The sequence below is a fragment of the Monopterus albus genome, unplaced genomic scaffold (assembly GCF_001952655.1).
Source record: "Monopterus albus unplaced genomic scaffold, M_albus_1.0 scaffold4.1, whole genome shotgun sequence".
Taxonomy (NCBI): domain Eukaryota; kingdom Metazoa; phylum Chordata; class Actinopteri; order Synbranchiformes; family Synbranchidae; genus Monopterus; species Monopterus albus.
The window spans coordinates 6013844-6033828 of NW_018127884.1; the positions used below are offsets into that span (position 1 = coordinate 6013844).

The following is a 19985-nucleotide window of genomic DNA, read 5'->3' on the forward strand; positions in this document are numbered from 1 at the left end:
GCCAACTACAAGAAACGTCTGACCTCTGTGATTGCCAACAAAGGTTTTGCCACCAAGTACTAAAGCACGTTTTGCAAAGGGATCAAATACTTATTTCATTCATGAAAATGCAAATTACTTTATAACTTTTTTTGTAATGCATTTTTCTGGATTTTTTTGTTATTGTTGTGTCTCACTGTTCACATAAACCTACCACTGAAATTGTAGACTGATCATTTCTTTGTTAGTGGGCAAACTTACAAAATCAGCTGGGGTTCAAATAATTTATACCCTGACTGTATCAACAAAAATAATATTTCTAAGCTGATAAAAGTCACGATCTTTCATGTATTTATTGAGCACACCCATTCAATATAAAAAGTGATGGTGAAAAAAGTGATGGCAACACAAGGCTTTTGATGTCACTAAACGTCAACTGGAGTCAGGTGTTAGCAAACCTGGAGTCCAATCAGTGAGACAAGAATAAAGGTGTGGTTTAGAACTACCTTGACTTATAAAAACACTGAAACAGTGTCAATGTGCTGTTCACAAGCAGCATCAGCTGATGTGAGCCATACCTCACAAAAAAGAGATCTCAGAAGACCTATGATTGATCTGCATGCAGCTGGAAAGGGTTACAGTCATCTCAAAGACTTTAGACATTCATCAGTCCACAGTTAGACATATTGTCTATAAATGGAGACAGTTTGGTACTGTGGTTACTCTCCATAGAAGTGGGTGCCCACTTGGGATGAAAACATCATCCCAAAAGTAAAGTACAGTGGAGGGAGCATCATGATTTGGGGCTGCTATGCTGCCTCTGGACCTGGACTGCTTGCCACTGTGGAGGGGTAAATGAATTCCCAAGTTTATCAAGTATCCTACAGGATAATGTCAGGATGGCTGTCTGCAAGCTGAAGCTCAGAACAAGCTGGGTGATGCAGCAGGACAATGACCCTAAATATCAAAGTAAATCTACTACAGAATGGCTTTGGAGACACACAATCCACCTTTTGGAGTGGCCCAGTCAGACCCCAGACCTCAACCCAATAGAGGTGCTATGAAATGACCTCAAGAGAATCGTCCACACCAGACATCCTAAGATTCTGGCTGAGCTGAAGCAGTTCTGTCAGGAAGCATGGCCCAAAATTCCTCCTGAACATTGTGCAATCCACAGCTACAGGAAGCACTTGCTTGAGATTATTGCTGCCAAAGGTGGTTCAACCAGTTATTAAAAAAATGTTGCCATTACTTTTTCTACCATCACTTTATATGTTTAATGGATGTGTTCAGTAAAGACATGAAAGAGCAGGACTGTTCATCTTTTATCAGCTTAGCAATATTGTGTTTGGTGATATTTGTGACTTTGGTGAAGATCAGATCACATTTTCTAACCAATTTATGTAGAAAATCATGCAATTGCAAGCATTGCCATTCCTTTTTTCTTGCATCTGTAGGCATGTCACTAGCTCCTCATAGTTTCAAATCCTAAGACTACTAAGAACAAAAGCATATTTACATACATGCGCTTTCAGGCAACTTTAACAGATGATGGTGGGTAATGACCTGTGACAGCTGTACATGTCCAATGGCAGAGACAGAGACTGCTGTTTAGCCTCTATGTCCTGTGTCTTCCTCCAGAGCCTGCATATGGCTTTTCTATTTGAGTGCGAAACACATAGAGGTCTACTATAACTAGGTGATACACTGAAAACATACTTTCATCAGAGCCACACATTTCTCTGCAGTCTATTATACAAAGTATTAAGCAGGTGATTGTCTGTATATGTTTCTGTACCAGCCACCTAGTCTTCAGCCAGTCTACATTCAGTGTGTGTCCATGTCAGAGCAGAGCTGTGCTGTGCAAGCTCAGCACCTGGTCACGTTCTCCTTTCAAGCAGGAGGTGGAATGGAGCACAAACACCAGTGGGGATTCAGAGCCAGGCAGATGTATACCGACCACCTCCCTACAGCTCCAATGGCAATTTAATGACACCAGTTCTAGTGTACATTAGATTATTAGACTCCAGCGTACAATATCCCAAGACTGGATAATATTGTTTTTTCCTCTGGCTGATAATGGATTAGAAAAATAAGGAACAGTGTAACAGATGTCTCTCGGGGTAAAAATAATAAATCACACAGACTTGTAACATGGTTGAGAAATATGCAGCCACAAACACACCCACATCCAAACACTTCAGTGATTCATTTACTCTCTTTATTCCAACTGAGCAGCAAGTCACGAGAGAGGAAATGGGGAAAAAGCGATTAGTTTGCATTTAACTTGCAAACATCATTAAGGCCTCAGTACTAATTGTGTTGTTTTAAACGAGTGAAATCTGATAATGACTTCATTAGTGACTCAGTGTAATGATGACTCCTAGGGTTAAGAGAGAAAGAGGAATAAATACAGAGGGACAGCGTGTATATGTGGGCATGGGAGAAAGTGTGAGGAGACAGGGGAAGGAACAAACTCTGAAACTGCGACTGATTCAAAGTTTAACCGCACATAAAATGGAAGGAGATGATACATGCAGAAAAGGCATCAACAAAGGCTGAACAGGATAAACACAATAATAACTGGGGAACATACATGGCTAAGGAGGTGTGTGTATATTGGTTTCAAAATGTGTGTGCCCTCTCTAATGCAGAAGGGGACTGCTTGAGAAGGGGAGAGGTCTAAGCATGGCTGCATACATTACTGCATCAATCAGTGCTAAGCTGCAGTGTAATTTTCTAACTCCCTATTTCTCTCCCTACCCCATCACACAGACAACACCCCATGGCTATTTCTGATGAGATTCAGAGCTGGAGAGAGGGAATGGGGGTGAGGAGGGAGGAGGGTGTTTATGGCGCAACCTACCTTCCTCTCCTCTCTTCTCCTTCTATCAATCCAGCCCTCTGATTAATTTCCAACTAGATTGCTTGGCCAGCAGTATTATTAGCATAAAATTTCCATGGATCAAGCCCAGCTATGAAACCCTTTCATCAAGCTGCTTGTCAAACACAAAATTTCAGATCTCATTTTGTTTCTAATATCATTTTCATACTGGGGTTGTGATGGGGAGAGGAATCAGGGGCTACAACATAGGGAGGGAGAGGCTGTGGGGGGCTATCAGAGGATTGTTATTTCAAAGATAAACGGAGTCATCAATCAAAATTAAAATGAACACTAGGTTTGGAATGAGATTCTGTACTAGCAGGGAGATGTATGTACGCATGCCTGCACTCCTGCATGCATGTGCACTCACAGTGGGCCTAATGGCCAAGGTCACTGGTGGGTGGAGGATGGGATGGTGTTAAAAGGCTTGTTGTGAACTCAGTGACTATACAAAATATGTGAATTCAGCTTAATATCCCACCTTTTGGTGCTTCAACTCAATAAAAAACACTGTGACGAGTTTGCAGCTATCACCACACAAGGCGGAACACCTCTGCAAACTCAGAAAACGTCTCTGAATGTGCTACTCTTTGACAGCCATCACAAGAAATAATTGTAACCATTGCTTTGATTACAAAATGTGCAGCACTGTCACTGGTGCCTCCCCAAAGCACTACGCTGCACCATTAATTATGAAAAATAAGAAAGGAGAGTGGTGGGGGGTTATTTTAATAAGGACACAGAATCAATGCAATTTATTCAATCTGTGCTAATTAAAAAAAACTATATTGCAAAACAATCAAGGTGCATAAACAAGATTAAAATAAATGAACTGTGCCAAGAGAAGCGTGCTCTAATTAAATGATACAAATTGTGATTCCATCGCTGTGTGCTGTTTGTTGACACCTTGAAGAAGAAAGCGACATGCCTGACCACCTTCATGAGGCCCCCTCCTACCGCATCTTTAATAGAAAGGCAAGTTTTGCTCTGGCCTGACAGCAGACTTATTTCTTATTTAACAATTAGTGATAAACATAGCTAAACTCTGCAGATATTTCCTGCAGAGGTTAGTGGTGACCAAAAACAGATGAAAAGCAAGTAAATATTAGAACTACTGTTTATTCACCGGGGGGGCAGAAACACAACTCTTCAATGAATGGTTGCTGTTGCTCTGTCTGGGAATTGTTTGCTAGGTTCACCACATCAGCTAAAGATGTGATCATATTAGGGTTGTGTGTTTGTAAATACAGATGTAAACAATGCAGGAAGTATAAGTTGTACTTCATAAATCAAACACAAATGCAAATGTTCTGTCAGGAAGCAAATGCATTCAATGTGGTTGTCAGGCCTCAAGGGTAAACACCGTATATTTTGGACAGAAACACTGAATGTAAACTTAATTTGTTTATCATAAAACTCCACAGAATACCTGCTAAGAATCCAATCTTTTGTTGAAGACTGACAACTACTATTTTTAACTACCTACAGTACAAACTTTAGTCTGACTAGTGTTTCATTTTTTTCAGTGAAGTACCCAAGTTAAAAATGGGTTGATGTGCATTGTGTCATGTTACTCTGGATGTTGGTAGTCTGTTAAATCATAGGATTCGTGGAGCATTTTGGCTTTCTGACATTTTAGGCTTGTACAGTAAAATAAGTTGCATCAGATCACTGAAAAGCATTAAAAACTGAGAAACATTCAGCATTAGGGCTTTTATCGTTCCAATTACATAATTTCTTACACTTGAATTTGCCATGAAATAAGGCAGCATTTTTAAGAGCAAACATTTCAGATTCTAATTAGAATTAGTTTTGAGGTACATAACTCACCAAGAACCCAGTGATTGAGAAGGACAGATCTTTGGTATACAGTATATGGTGGTGACCTAAGAGCATGTACACGTACATGTGTGCTGAAGATGTTCAAATATGTGCATATATGTGCAGTGAGACCTTTAAGAGATTGCTGTAGCTCTTCTGCTGCAGCTGCTCTGTTTCTCCAGTGTGGACATTCTTCACTCCACTGCGCAGGATCAGCACTTCCAGCCTTCAGGGGACACTACTGCATTGCCTGCACTGCCAACCACACATGGAAAAAAAAAGACACATGCAAACAGAAGGTTGAAGAACATAGCAGTGTTAAAATGAACGAGCGATCAGTGAATAAGATTAGGGATGCTCTCTCACACGCAAATGTGTTTTTCCTTTTTACATTCAATGCTAATTGGAATTCTATGACCATGAGCGGTTTGTGACACAAGGCTCAAGTCTGTGCCACAGATACATAAAGATGTGAGTACGCATGTCCACACACACACACACACTCATTTAATGTTCAGTGAATCGTTATCACTTATCAGGAATAATTGCTGCATGTTTGTGCAAGTGTGAAATTGAACAAAATCCCACTCCATATAATTAAAGAAAACAGTGAGCACACAATAACAAGAGGAGGCCAGGAGACCGTGAAAGTATGGATACAACCGAAGGCAACTACAGCCTATTATGTTCTTTCTCTATCTAAACCTCTGCTTCCATTCCAACCTGTGGAGTGTTGAGGAAAATTTGATTTCCTCACATGCTACTTCAGCCCTCGGAACAAGCTAAACTGTTGCGTTTCGGAAGGAAAACAGAATCAGTCTCATCATCCCATGTTTCTGATGTTTCTACCACCTTACCAACTTCCACTCACTTGTCTCTCTTCATCTCTCTTCCTGTCTATCTTCTTCTGTCTGCTGACCCATCTGCTTGGATGAAAATGACGTCCTCTGGTGAGTCTAAGGAAACACCACATAAAGCAATTACTAACAAGCCTGATGTGCCACTCCCTCCTTTCCCTTTGTGTAGGGAGGGGATAGAGTCGGGCCAAGTGCCCTTCAGCAAAAATGAATTTTCCAATTTCAGTTAGTTCTTCCATGAATAAATAAACAAATGAATAATTGAAAAGAGCAACATAAATAAATAACATCACAAATATTTCACCGGTACTCATAAGTATTCTGCAGATAACTCAGGCTGCATGCTAATGATTAAAAACAGTACACGTAGCAGGCTGAGATGCATTATTCACCGCTCTGGTCTAAGCAAAATTAAATAAATAAAAATCTCTCAAGGAACTCAAAACACCCTGTCAGCATTGAAGTGACAGGCCTGTCCCATTTATAACACACAAGACACAAGGACACTGTGGAAAACAAATAACTGACCAGTTGGATGCAAGACAATAAATAAACCAAAAGCAAACTGGCAGCCATTGACAAGATATCCAAAATTTCAGCAAGTCATTAGAAGGGAAAAAACAACTTTCATGTGCTAGGAAAAAAGTTCTGCAGTAAAGGTATTGCGTACTGCAAGCATACTGGAACAGGTGAACACAAGAAAACAGTACTGACAATGTTTTCTCTGGGACAGCCCAAAGTTTAGATATTACATCAGTGAAGAACGTTAAGGAGGGACAAAACAATCAAGACACACAGTAGCTGAGCCAAAAGGCAAAACTCTCAATTTACCAGTCAGTCTACACTCCAACCCTCACCTATGGTCATGGGTAGTGACCAAAAGAATAAAATACAAGTGACCGAAATTAGTTTACTTTGTAGGGTGGACTTACCCTTAGAGATAGGGTGTAGAGTTGAACCAATGCTCCTTTACATCGAAAGGAGCCAGTTGAGGTGATTCGGGCATCTTATTAGGATGCCTCCAGGGCGTCTGCCTTTGGAGGTCTTCTGGGAATGTCCAACTGGTAGGAGACCCCAGGACAGACCCAGAACACATCTGGCCTGGGAACCCCTCAGAATCCTGCCAGAGTTGCTGGTGAGAGGGACATCCGGACTACCTTGCTGAACCTGCTGCCATCACAGCCCGAGCCCTGATAAGAGGATAATAATGGAATGGATGGAATAACAAGGGGCTCTGGGAGCACGTCTACAACTCATAATAAACGAACATTCTGCATTTTTAATAAGAAATATCTTGTTGAACATACAAAACATAAAGCTGCAAAGGTCATTACTCTGCATGTATGTATAAAAAATTGATACTTAACAAATGGCTTCAAGACCACTGAACAGTAGTGTGAGCATAATATAGGTAAATAGCTGAGGGGTCTGACAGCAACAAATGCACACAGTAAACTAAATACAAATCTAGACAGATCTCTATTCCACCACTCAGCATCTTAATAAATAAAGGCCTCATTCTATCACAGCTAATGCCCTGTTCTACAGAAACAGGGGTAGTGGTGGGGATTATGTGGAGGCAAGTTTTAATGAGGAGTTAAACAATGATTACTAATCTCATTGTATTAGAATAAAGAACAGCACATTGGCAAACACAGGGGGAAGTTGCCCTTTGTCCTCGTCGTGGCTCGTTTTCCACAAAGCTCATTAAAGGATACTGTTAACATGCTTCCTAAGCACAAAATGTTAATTAAAAACACAAGGGTAATATGCATTTTAACGCCATGTTTTTGAATGCCATGGGAAAAAAAAATCTCATTTCCTCTGTGGTTCTGCTGATTGCAGTCTGATGCGGTGCTGAAATTAATTAGAATGCTGTGATCTGATGTGATGAGGGGGTGACCGCATGGCACACTGCCACCAGCTCCCCTCCCTCACCCCCACAACAGCAATCATCCCGAGCCCACTCATCATTACTGCCACAGACTAGGCCATCACAGCCAGACTGCTGCTGTCTCCTTTTCGTCTTTCCCTTACACAGGCTTCATCTCTGTCTCTTACCACACCCTGCAGGTCTGGACCACCAGGTTTAGACTTCTCTCTTCCTGTAAAAAGAAGATCCAGAAGGCCAGACAGCTTCTTTACTTCAGCCAACATAAGCTTATTTAAGTCTCATTGTTTCAGAAGCGTTCTGAAAGCAGCTTCTGGCCCTGCAGACATCCTCAATCCATCTTCAGGCCATGTTCATCCTTCTCAACTTTGCTCTGTAGCTGGGCTAACAAAACCTGACGGCACGCAGAAGACCGAGGTCAGCATGGGAGTTACTATAACACAGTAATCATCGATGACAGCAAGAGAGCAGCATCAGTCAATAATTCTCTTGGTCATTTGGAGGATAAAAGAGTATTATTTATTAGTCTCATTAGCATTCATAGCAGTTTGTACAAAGACTGTTTGGAGTATATGGTTCAGATTTTTAAATGCACAACCAGGTCTCTTCATCCCAATTTCTGTTACAGACTAATATGGTCTGTGAACTGTGTTGCCCCTTCGAGTCACAGTGCGGTCCCTTGACATTAAAATAACATGTCTTTAACAGCTCTGATAAGTTTTCACTAAGAGACACTCAAAGAGGGGGCCGTTTTTATGACGTGACAGACTTGCACAGTGACAGGATCGGCCCATAAAAGTCCATGCGAATGAAACGAACGAGTGTTTGCTGGGTGTGAAAATATACTGCAGCATGCACCTCTGCAGACCCTTCTATTAATCAACCTGTCTGCACTTTGTTTTGAGAGTAATCCCGTCCAACCACCAGAGAAGCACTCTGCAGTAAGTGGTGCTTGGCTGTGCTTTGAAGGCCATGGTTTATTGCCATCCCCAAGCACAGCAAGACTGCGCTGTAAAAACACATCATCTTGGTGCTCAACACTTGCCTCGAGTTACACGCTCTGGTCTAAGCGTTGCTGCTGTAGTTAGATGCAGTATAGGTCTTTATTCACGTGCTTTCTTCGGTTTTGTCTATAGCAGTTCTTCTCCTCGGCGTCATGACAAGAGTTTACTTTTGATAATTATGGACAGTCAATGTTTTGCCCTGTTATATCTCTGTCTCCACACAAATCAAAAGTTAGATACAGCTCCAAGCTGACTAAGTTTAAGATTTCTGGAAAACTCTATGTATGCTTACAGATCTGCCACTGAGGTGAATTTAAGGCACTTTCGTATACGGTCTCATTGCCCATCCCACTCCAGGGTGAAGCATTATTAAACATTTCTTTTTAATGGATTTCTAAGAATATTAAGGTGACAGCAGCATGTGTAGGCTATGTTTGTGTACACATCCTAAGGGCCATATCTTGTCCGTCACACCGGCACTCCTTAAATCTCTTTATTTCATTGTATGCATTGCTAAGGTGGGCCAAACACACAGGCATGGATACAAACATTCCATTAAACCGTTGTTTTTATTACTACTAAGTTCAGACATGTCAGTGGACATCAGGACTGCATCACACTCCGTGCCCTTTGAGCAATTCATTTATGCCATTTCACTCCAAATCAGCTTGTTTCTTGTTTTCATAAGGGGCACAGAGTGGGACAGCAACCGCTCCGACCTACTACTTACTCTCAATTACAGTGAGAGGCATCTAAAACTTTAACAAAACAAAGTGACTCTGCATGTTACTTGACCTCTTTAAGAAGACCTCCCTTCAATATTTCAATATTAGGACAGAGTGCAAGAGAAATTTAAAGTACAAGTAAAAGTGCTGAAATATTGAAGTGGTGGCTGGGTAGTGGTGGAGTGGCAGTCCTGGTTGTATGGCATAGGTTGTTGAGATGAGGCTCATATAGAATTGTCCATCCTAATTACAATAGCACCCAAGAGCCTAATGAACATTTGCTACATCAGGTCTTCCCTGACATTTAAGGGCCTGCTGTGTTAAGAAAATTAAGCTGAGCTAGCTGCAGATATGAATGAGATTTAACAGTAAATGCCATATGATACTAACCTGCCAGTGAAAGTGAATTTCAACCTGAAGAGAATGAAATGTGTGTGCCAATGTGCTGTGGAGGCAGAGGGCAGAGCAAAGCAGGGCTGAGGAAGTGACTGCACTTTAACGGGTAACCTCCTGTCTCTTACATCCTAAAAAAAAAAAATTGCTTTGGACCTTTGTCTAAACACTAAGAGGGTTTGTATCCTTCAAGATTACAAACATCAAATGTTTTATTCTGCACCACCAATGAAGAGTTTGACCCATTTTTTAAATGTAGCTTATGTGGCATAGCCACAGCTCCTCTTAAGGAAGAATATTTGTCTAAGGGGTGGAGAACAGGTCAAGACATAAAGGCCCACAGCCTCTTTTGGTTTCTTCTTTGAGAAGCCAAGAGGTACATATGAGCACCCTTATGTACTGGCAACCCTTCACTCTTTACTGAGGTAAAGAGTGTATATACAGTGTGTGTACTTGGGTGTGTGTGTGTATGCATACATGCCTTCGGTCAACAGAAAGGCCACTGACCTTTCTTTGCAGTTCTTGCCTCCTATCCTCCAGCAATGTCACTGGCCTGTCCATCTCCACCTGTAGCTCAGAAATTTGTTCTTCATTCTGCCTCTGTGTCTCCTTCTGCGCAACACACAGACAGAAAAGAGGGAGCAGAGGTGAGGCATACAGAGGATTGAAGCTGTCTATTTTCAAAGGTGTCAGCACACCTTACTTTTGCATAATGTGCATCACACCTCAGAGATGGTCCATTAGCAGGTTACAGCAAGAAAGCCGAGCAATAGGCTGACAAGATTCATCTGCAACTGATGTCCAAAGACAAACACACCACATACAAATACACATACACACAATATCCTCCCCGCTTTTTCTCCCAGACGAGAGGGTGGGGTTATCCCTGTGGGGCAGGCTTGTGTGTATCTGCATTGAAAACCATTTTACTGGACAGACCTCTGGGCTCTTGACCAGGCACTGCGTCCAAAACGTGTAAGAAAAAGAAAAAGAAAAATACAGTAGGAAATGAACATAGAGAGAAGAAGAGAAAAGACAAGCCACCACACCCCCTGCACTTCCAGACACTGATTTATAATTTTAATATCTCTAATTTCCACAGCAGCGCCCATTCTCCAAATGTCATTTTCCAATTTATGTCAAACTGTGTGACCATTTTTCTTAATACAACTTATGACAAGCTTGGTGGTAAGGCGGATATGCAATTCAGATTGAGTGTTTTACAGGCACAGCAGCAGACACACAAGGGTGTTTGTGTGTTTATCTTTATCAGTGTCTGCTCAGTATTTTGGAGGAGAAAGACGGGGGAATTATACACCAGAGAAAAATTGGATTCACTGCAAAATATGTGCCTTCAGGGAACAAAACCATAATTCTGTCATAAATCTAATAATTACAGTTATCATAATAAGAATTATGATGGTGGCAATGATAATGTATTAAAATATGCATTAACATTAAGAGTTTGAAATGGAATACGGCCTGGCTTTATGACCATTACATGAATATTGATGTTAATTAAAACAGAACCTCCCTTTTTATGTAACACTCTATCTTGTTGTAATGGTATGAGTTGGACACAGTGGTGAGCCAGATGGAGCAGAAGTCACTACTGGTTGGTTTACCCCTAGGAGCACTGTGGAACTCCTCCATGTGCCAGAGGTCTTGAAGGTAAGCTCTTTAATGTCAAACTCTGAGTGTGGTCAAAGAGTACTCTTGGTTAAAGATGCCTCCGAACTGAGAGTGTTAATCAATATGTTTATGATTAAATGGCAGCTGTCATAAGAGCTAAATGACAGAGAAAGGTGTTCGGTGCTCCTTTTGTGTGGGAAACAGGACTTACAATAGGAAGGTGAACATAAGGTGTAAGGTCTCGAGTTCCCAATAACACAAGATTTTACCTCAAATGATCATAATTACTAAATAACAGAGTTAGTGACTAACAAATTAGTAAACAATCCTAAAACCATTTTTGAAGACTATTACATAAGACATCAGTGTTTTAGTGGCATTAGCATTAGTTCTTTCAAGCAGTTTACTTTGTCCTTAAAGGCAAAAATTCAAACATTCCTTTTCATAATTTTGACATTGCCTTTCAGTTTGTCTTGCAGGTTTGACTAGTCAACATTGAGGCACGATACATTCCAAAACTAAAGCTTTTAATAAACTCCGCCATCTCTGGTAGGCTAGTGGTTAAGGCGCAGCGGCAAGAGTGCTGCTCCCCAGGTTCGAGTCAGGGTTGCATCAGGAAGGGCATCTGGCGTAAACACATGCCAAATGTCAACATGCGAGTTATCAGATTCGCTGTGGCGACCCCTAAAAATGGGAAAAAGCCAAAAGTGACTTTGTTTTTAAAGCTTTTAATAACTCCTGTTTGCAACTGCTATCCAACAACAATGAAAATCTGACCCAAGAAAAATGACATGAAATGAATGCTGCACTGTAACAGACTAAAGCAAGTTGGTCAGCAGTGACATTAAGTATACATGATTTTATATTAATGAGACAACATGTAAAATCACCTGTATGCTTAACACATTCTTTGAAATGATGGCCTGCCACCTGACTCCAGGCTAGGTTCTGTAAGGCCACAAACATGCCCTAAAGACCATTAGTGATCACTGGGATGTAAGTAACAGAGCAAGCCCTGACTTTGGGTAATCTAAACCCTATCTCACCTCTATCCCTCCTCACCCCTCTGAGCCACATGCTGATCGACTCTCTGTCCCGCCAGTACATGTTCCCCACTATTGAAAAAAGGGTAAAAATAACAGGAACAAGTTGTCGGAAATGAAATTTCAATTCATCCAGTCCCTTTATACACTGGTGCAAAAGCCTGTCGTTGAGAGGGGGGGATCAATAGTGTTTAGACAGCAGGGCAGATTTTCTAAGCGCCGGATCAATAGGAAGGAGAGAGGAAAAAATACCCTGGCTTTTCTTTGGCTGTTGTAGTAAATACGAACAAATCAGTGGCCTTAGGCTAAATGGATTGACCAGCTGTTTCCAAGTTCTGTGTTGTAAATAAAGCTCCATTCTGAGGTGTGTAACTGAGGCCCAAAGGCGAGAGTGCCACAGTTCAGGTTGGCCCTGGATGGGACCACACAAGTGTCCTGATCAGAGGGTGAGGGAAACCAGGGAACAGGGGAGCGACAGAGGGCAAGAGAGAGAGCTAAGTGTCTACAGTGATGGTTCCCAACCTTATGTCTGTGCAGATTCTCAGTCATCCAGGTCATAGTAAGATGAAAAAACTTACTTGAAAACTTGAAACGTCTTCGACCTAGAAATCTAGTCCAGTTGATTTTTTCTAAGTTTTTTCAGCTTCCCAACCTTATCCACAACTCTATCAGATGAACTCAAATACCTCTTCATCATCAAGAGTCATCTTCCAGATCTTGTAGGTTTGGTGTCCTTTTGTCTGTAGATTTAGTCACATTTGAAAACATCCAGTGACTGCCATTCCAAGTGGTAGTAACATGAATGCAGTCATCCTGCATAAAGCACTTTGACATACTGTATCTGTTCAACTGCTACAGTAACTAGTTTTTATGCAAACTGCTAATTTTCAACAAGGTTTTCATAATTATAGAATTGGCAGTACATCTAAAGTGCGTCATTTTGCATCATCTGGCAGATTCTTGCAAGAGAAAAAAATGGGTATTTCTGTGCATAGGTAGCATAGAGGGAGGTGATGGTAAATGTGATTTAGATATAATACCAATTCTGTAAGTATTAAAACCTTGTTGACAATTGGCCGAGTTTGTGTTTAAAAGCATTACAGTGTACACAGTGCCATGTGCATTTTACTTATTGAAAATAGATCTACTGATCCAGAATGAGCCGGCAAAGTTACTGAGCTAGAGCCTGAAGAAAGCTGCCATTATTGACATATTGTTTTTCTTGAATAACTGTTTAACTAATAATGATATCATTGTGATTCCAAATGTTTTGGGTAGGTTTTCATGGTCAAGGAATCACGTTATGAGAGTCAAAATATCATGGGAATAATGATTTGCCTGCTGCCTTGGTGGAGGTTTGTGCTCACTGAGTGCTGTTGGTTATTGTGATAATAAACGTACTAAAGACAAGCTTCACACCATTTTAGAATTCTATTAATGTGCTTATTTTCCTTTTAAACACAAATAAGTGGGTATTTAATTAACTTTCTGTAAATTCGTTGTGTTTTTGTTTTTGTTTTTTTGGTGGTCCAGCACACTCTTATTAGAAAACAATATTTTGTCTTGTACGCTTATATATAGACATTACATGAAGACTGGTTCGTGATGTACTGTAGGCAGCAGTGGCAGAGTAAATATCTCCACCAATATACTGGGCTAATCAGAGGGTAAGATCCTGACAGGGTGACTGATGGCCTGCTTACTTTGCCTCACCTCTAGACTTATTAAAGAAAAACACCATAGGCCACGCTTTCACAAAACTCATTGGTCAACCACACTGCAGAATGTGATGGGTGAAATTCATCACTAAAAACTCTTCAGCCAAAACAAAACAACACATTGGAGCAGCAAACGACACAAGAACCTCTGGTCATTACTGATTGCCTCCAAACACAGCGGGAAGACACTTTAAAGGACAAATGTGTGTAGAAAAGGATGGCTGTTGACTCTGGCTGCAGGGTTGACAAAAAAAAAAGAGAGAGAGAAAAAAATCTTCAGCTCTGCTGCACTTGCAAACACTGTTTGGGGCTGAGAAAAAAGCATGCCTCAAATCTATTTTCCCTTTCTCAGCCCTGTTGCCTGCAAGTGAAGAGTGACTGTTGAAACTTACAGAGAAACTACAAAAGATCTACATTTAGCCAGCCTGAACATACAGCACTATCCGCTGTTGTCTGGGAGATAAACCGCTCTCACTTTGCATTAGGTGAGTAAAACTGCCATTTGGTGGTATTACTGCAACAAAGACATTTCGCAAACAAACCTACTGTACAATTGTAGTCACATAATACACACAGAATCTTCACAAGAATACATAAACAGAGCAGCTAGACATGTTGTTCAACTCATTTGAGAGCAATTTCACGATGTAATTGAGGCTTTGTGTGTGATTGTAAGTGCCGCCTCTCTCTGATTAAGGTGACCTTAGATTGTGCACTTACTGAATCTCAGGCTGAGCAGCAGAGGTTAGAGCACAACTCATTGGCTTCCTGAACACATTACCTTAATGATGCCATTCTTCACGCCTCCATTTCAACACATTTAGAGATGGAGTAGTTACGTCTATTAAGATATTCAAATGTCTCCCCCAGCTATTTGCCCACCGCTCTAGCACAAAAGGGGAACCTGAATTAAGTGTGACAGCACCGACTCGTTTCCCTTTCCAAGCAGACAAAAATACACAGACAGAGTCATCATCCAGAATGGTCATTAAAAATTTAGATTACAGCTTCCTTGCTTTCCTGAAAACTCTTGTCTTTCTGTGCTTTTTTTTAATAGGATTGTTTTTCTTTTAACATTAAAGTGTTCGTTATGACAGATAGTGAGGCTGGCTCTGAAGGCTGCTTGTTCACCCATTTCTGGCATCTGATCAAACCTCATTTAGTCGAATGGGGGATTGAATGAAATGCTTGATCATTAACCCTGTGTCTGCCTCTAGAGGAAGGGTGGCTGTTTGCTTCCTTCACATTTTATCTTTTTGTGCAACACAGATTAAGTTGCTGTTTGGCTGCAGATTAGTGAAGGCAGCCCTAGGGTTCAGAAACTTGAGATTATTATTTTTACTATACTGCATTCTTGAAAGCCATTTACTCTCATCAGTTTGTCAGTTGCCAAAAATAAAATGTTAAGAAGTCCAATCGGATTGCCAGCCTTTCTTCTTCTAGACTAGTTCTTGGCCAGATTACTGTCCAGTGAGCTGCACATGTCAGTGAGTGGTCCTTAATGTGGTCAAGTCTCAACAGACTATCTGCTCCATATTCTGGCCTGTGTAAGTGATTTTCCTACTGTTTTGAGGTATTTGGGGTATTCTTGAGAGGAGACCAGGACTATTGAGAGTGTTCATGTTCCTAGCTTGTACAGAGGCTTCTAATGTGCAACATAGGGCACTTCAGTATTCAGATGCCTGGGGCTATTCTCTAAGTGGTCTTTACTTTGAAAACACAGGTACCCTCCAGGGGTTGATGAGTGGTGGTTGTGTGCATGTGTGTGTATGTATGAGGAGGCAGTGAGCTGGGCAGATAAAGGAACTACACTGTTCTGAGGCCCATGCAATGCTCTGAATAATATATCCATACATCATCAGTCCATGTCAGACTTTGATTCAGTGTGGTGGTCTTGCAGAAACCACTGTGGTATTATCTTTAATAATGCAAGCTGGGATTAGGCGCTTACTCTCGTCTGATAAGTATGGGCAAATCAATTAATTCCACTGACAACCCACTCTGGCACATATATAAATCCACCATTGTGCTTGCTCTTCTTGTTTTTGCTTTCTAAAGCAGGACTGAATAGTTTAGTTTTTATGTCCTTATTAAAAAAAAAATCCTACAGTGTAGGAAAGATTTGTTATTATTATAGAACAATGTAAAATAACCTAGATGTTGATATTTGAAAATCTAATGAGGTACAGAGGGAGCTCATAAATTAGAAAAATAAAGTTGTGTATCCTTGGTGCATAAGACATATTTGTGATGGGAATTAATATCCCTCACTATAATTGCCACTCAAACAACCATGACCAAGCAAGAAAAAGCATTCCGGCTTATTGTAACATAAACATGCAGCTGTCATGTACTGTAAATACAGCGTGACTGCACTTTTTTTTTTTTTAACAGTGTTCTAGAGGAAAACCAGTTTAAATGAGGTAACCAAAAGATATAAGTTTGTTATGTGTTTCACGGACTTTATGGTGTCAGTTGAGTTCCGTACTGATAAAAAGGCCTCATGGCCATTTTAAATGCCACTTAGCAGATCTTTGCTGGTCCTGATGTCAGTGACCCTGGTAATAAGGATCAGCTGGTAGAACAGTCATTAGGCCTGGCTATAGCCACTTCCTATTTCCATAAAGCCTCTTCTCCCTTTCTCACTGTTATATAGTCCAACACCATTTGAGGGCCATTAATGACTACAGGAGTATAGCAAATGCCATTACATATCCTGTCTTATCAATACATCTAAAAACAGATCATCAATAGAAGCAGAGCAGATATAATATGTTTCTAGTATTGTCACAATCTTGTGGGTCTAATTAAACTAAGTTCAACAAAAAGGCGGCATGAGAGGAGTGAAGAGAAGCAAGGGCGACCCAATTAAAACCATACTGAAACTCAGACACGGTCTACAGTGTGGCTCATGCACACAATGAGCGAGAACCTGTGAAAACAAGGAGAACAAGCTTCATTAGTCCTTAAAAAGCCCTGTAGCTACATTAACATTCTAGCTTAATGAAAGCTTCGTTTTTTCCCCCGCTTGCCTGTCACTGCTCGGTTCATAAATATTGTCTTATTATGATCATTATGCCTTTTTTTCTCCAGATATAAAGAAAATTTCAAAGCCAATTATTAGAGTGACAGGTGAAATGGGAGCGTGCTGTGAAGAACTGAAGGGTTACCATGGTGACATAACTAAAGAATCAGATTGTATGTGTGTGGTCATGTGACCTGTATCTGGCTGAACTGCTACACTGAACCCCTGTACACCAAAGGACACTTAACCTCAATCGCTGACAGCAATCGCAGGCCTATCCAGCTGAATTTATTTGCAATTCTGTCTGCAGGTCAGGTTGCCTGTGTCTGGTGATGCAGCTACAACCAAACCCAGGACATTCTTAACTCCTGTCTTCCTAATGACAGCCCTGGAGATCTTAACACAGCATTAAGGGAGGCCAGTGTAAAATATTAATACAACAACATCTGTATTAAAAGGAGTTTTCTGACAGTGTTACAGCCTGAAAGTGTGGACACAAAACATGACAATATAAAGTCAGAAACAGCAAAAACACTTGTTTAAAGAATGGAGATTATTTTGTCACTGCCAGTTCTAAAATGATGTGCATGTTCAGATCTGTATGCTCTTAATGAGAACCTCAGCACCTATATGTGCTGTGTCAACTGTGTCCCACATTATGATCCCCCTTATCAAGAATATAATACCTTATGCACAGACAAGGATTAATATGAATGGAAAATGGAACAGAAATGATATGACTTGGATCAAAAGTTAATTACGAAACACCTTGCACAAATACATCTTTTTAGATTGGGCCTCCTCATACGACATTATGAGAGGTTCAAATCGTTCCAACTGAGTCAGTCAACAGAAGACTAATTCAAATATACTCTGAAACTACAGAATAGCAAAAAAAAAAAGGATATTTTGAGTTTCTGTATTTGTCCACTTGAGGATGTACTCACAAATAGAACAAAATAGTTGCTTTTTCCTACCCACTCACTTAATACCAAGCAAAAAGTGAAGCTCAGGAGCAGCATGGCAGGGCTATAAAATTCACTCTATTAGCATATTTAGAACTGGTGAATATGCTTATTTTATATTACAACTGATTAAAAGTCATTCAAAAGTGAAATGCAACACACAGCAATGCAGATGTGACCCTGATAATGGTACTGGAGTGAAGCATGGATGAAAATGATACAAATAAATAAATAAACAAATGGGAAAAATCATTCCACCAGGGCAATTATGGATCTAATCAGAGGTTTCTGCATGAAGGTACAGCTCTCCTATCTCACTCCCATTTGCATCATAACACAGTGTGCAATATTAATTTCCGAGTTTACTGCTTATTGGAAGTGCAAAGTATGAAAAGCCATTAAGGCTCCAAATAAGAAAGCAATTTGCTGTCACATGGATTTGGCTCTATTAAAAAGAAAAATCTTGTTAACCATTTGGAATTAGAGTCATTTGGCGAAAGGCATTCTGCTGCACTCCAGAAAAATAAGTAATTATGCCTTTCTTCCTTCTATCCCTCTCTTTCTTTCATTTGCACAACCAAAGTGGGGAGTGGCGGATGGGGAGAGCGACTAGATGCAAAGGTAATTAAAGTTGTTGGCTATCTGTTTGGTTAATGTAGGGATCAGGCCAGCTGAGAGCCTTGGAGGCAAAGCTAAATGAGAAACACATCCGTTTTTCTGTCTCTGTCAAACAGCCCCCAGGCTAACTCTCATCTGGTACATATATCACCTATTCCAGTCCCACAATCCACAAACTAAACAGGGAACTATGCATAAAGAAAAACTTGAACTGACTGCTCCTCTGTGCTTATCCGTTTCATTTAAGTCACAAGTGTGTAAAATTTCATTAGTAGTTTTCTGTTGCAAGTGGCCTACCGTTTAATTTAAACCACCTCTGCATGCCCTGATGTCTTAGCAGATTACATAAAGTACCTACCTACTTGGAAGGCTGTGTGTCGCATAAACCCGTGACATTTTGTCATGGCACATCATACGTCTCACCCATGTTAGGTATTTTTAGTCAGATAGATATTGGATAGATACTTTATGTATTAGAAATGTTTAGTGGAGATAGGATGTCTAGTTAGACTGTTAAATGCTGAGACATGCTTATGAGTTTCTACAGGGTACATCTGGTCAAGGATAACTAGAGAGAAGAGTTGATGACTGTCAGCAGACAGGGTGTTTAATATTATTATTATGACGTGTATAACTGTAGCCTTAGCCATAATATGTTCTTATGTTTAATATCATGACATGTACTAGAGGTCGCGAGAATGTTTTTAGTTACACACCACTTAATCAACAGACACACGTTTGGAGGTGCAAGATACCTGAGCGTGTAATGTTAATTTTACCTGTGATCCTTTGAATAAATCAGCACTGTTTTGAAGTTACTTGGACTGTCTCGTCTCTCAGAGTTAGCAATGGTAAGAAGAGCCATAATCCTACACCCACCTCAACTCTTCAGTGTTTACAGGTGTACTTTAGATATACTGTAATCCTATACCAAACAAAGAAAACACATTCTAATGTGTAGTACATCTGTATACAAAAGAAACACAAAATAACATCTCCAAATGTATCCCTGTCCCTTTCTTATGCTAACTAGATTCTTTTGGAGTGAACTTTTGCCCCAGACCTTTAGTTTAGCACTGTTTTCTGTGCAATATCATGACCTATTAACTATCATTACCCCACTTCAGTAGGTAACCTGTCCAACACAGGCATGGTTACACCTCACTCTTCCAAAAGAATGGAAATAAAAAAGGCGATTTATGAGGTGGCATGTATGGCCTCTAAGGTGTTTTATGGTTGGACCTGCAGGGCCTATTTAGGAAGCACTGCGTGCTCCGTCCTGACCACAGGTATTGATCGTCAGCAATGGCCATGGTGTGGCTGACTAGTTAAAGCCCTGCATGTGCCCTCACAGGGAGATGAAAATGAGGCCTCTGTGTGTAATGATCTGTGTATGAGCAGGGAGAGGAGGCCACTGAGACAGAAAGGAG

General features: G+C 40.6%; 1 long non-coding RNA gene across 2 annotated transcripts in view; it reads right to left on the reverse strand.

The window, feature by feature from the left end:
* The window catches only part of LOC109965467 (uncharacterized), a 64349-nt gene that overhangs the window by 31002 nt on the left and 13362 nt on the right, over nucleotides 1–19985 (reverse strand). For both annotated transcript variants that reach the window (XR_002275649.1, XR_002275647.1), the window contains exons 5-8: nucleotides 10062–10166; nucleotides 6474–6731; nucleotides 5556–5640; nucleotides 4817–4939 (exon numbers count right to left, since the gene is read on the reverse strand). This is a non-coding gene — a long non-coding RNA (uncharacterized LOC109965467). The remainder of the gene's footprint in view (nucleotides 1–4816; nucleotides 4940–5555; nucleotides 5641–6473; nucleotides 6732–10061; nucleotides 10167–19985) is intronic.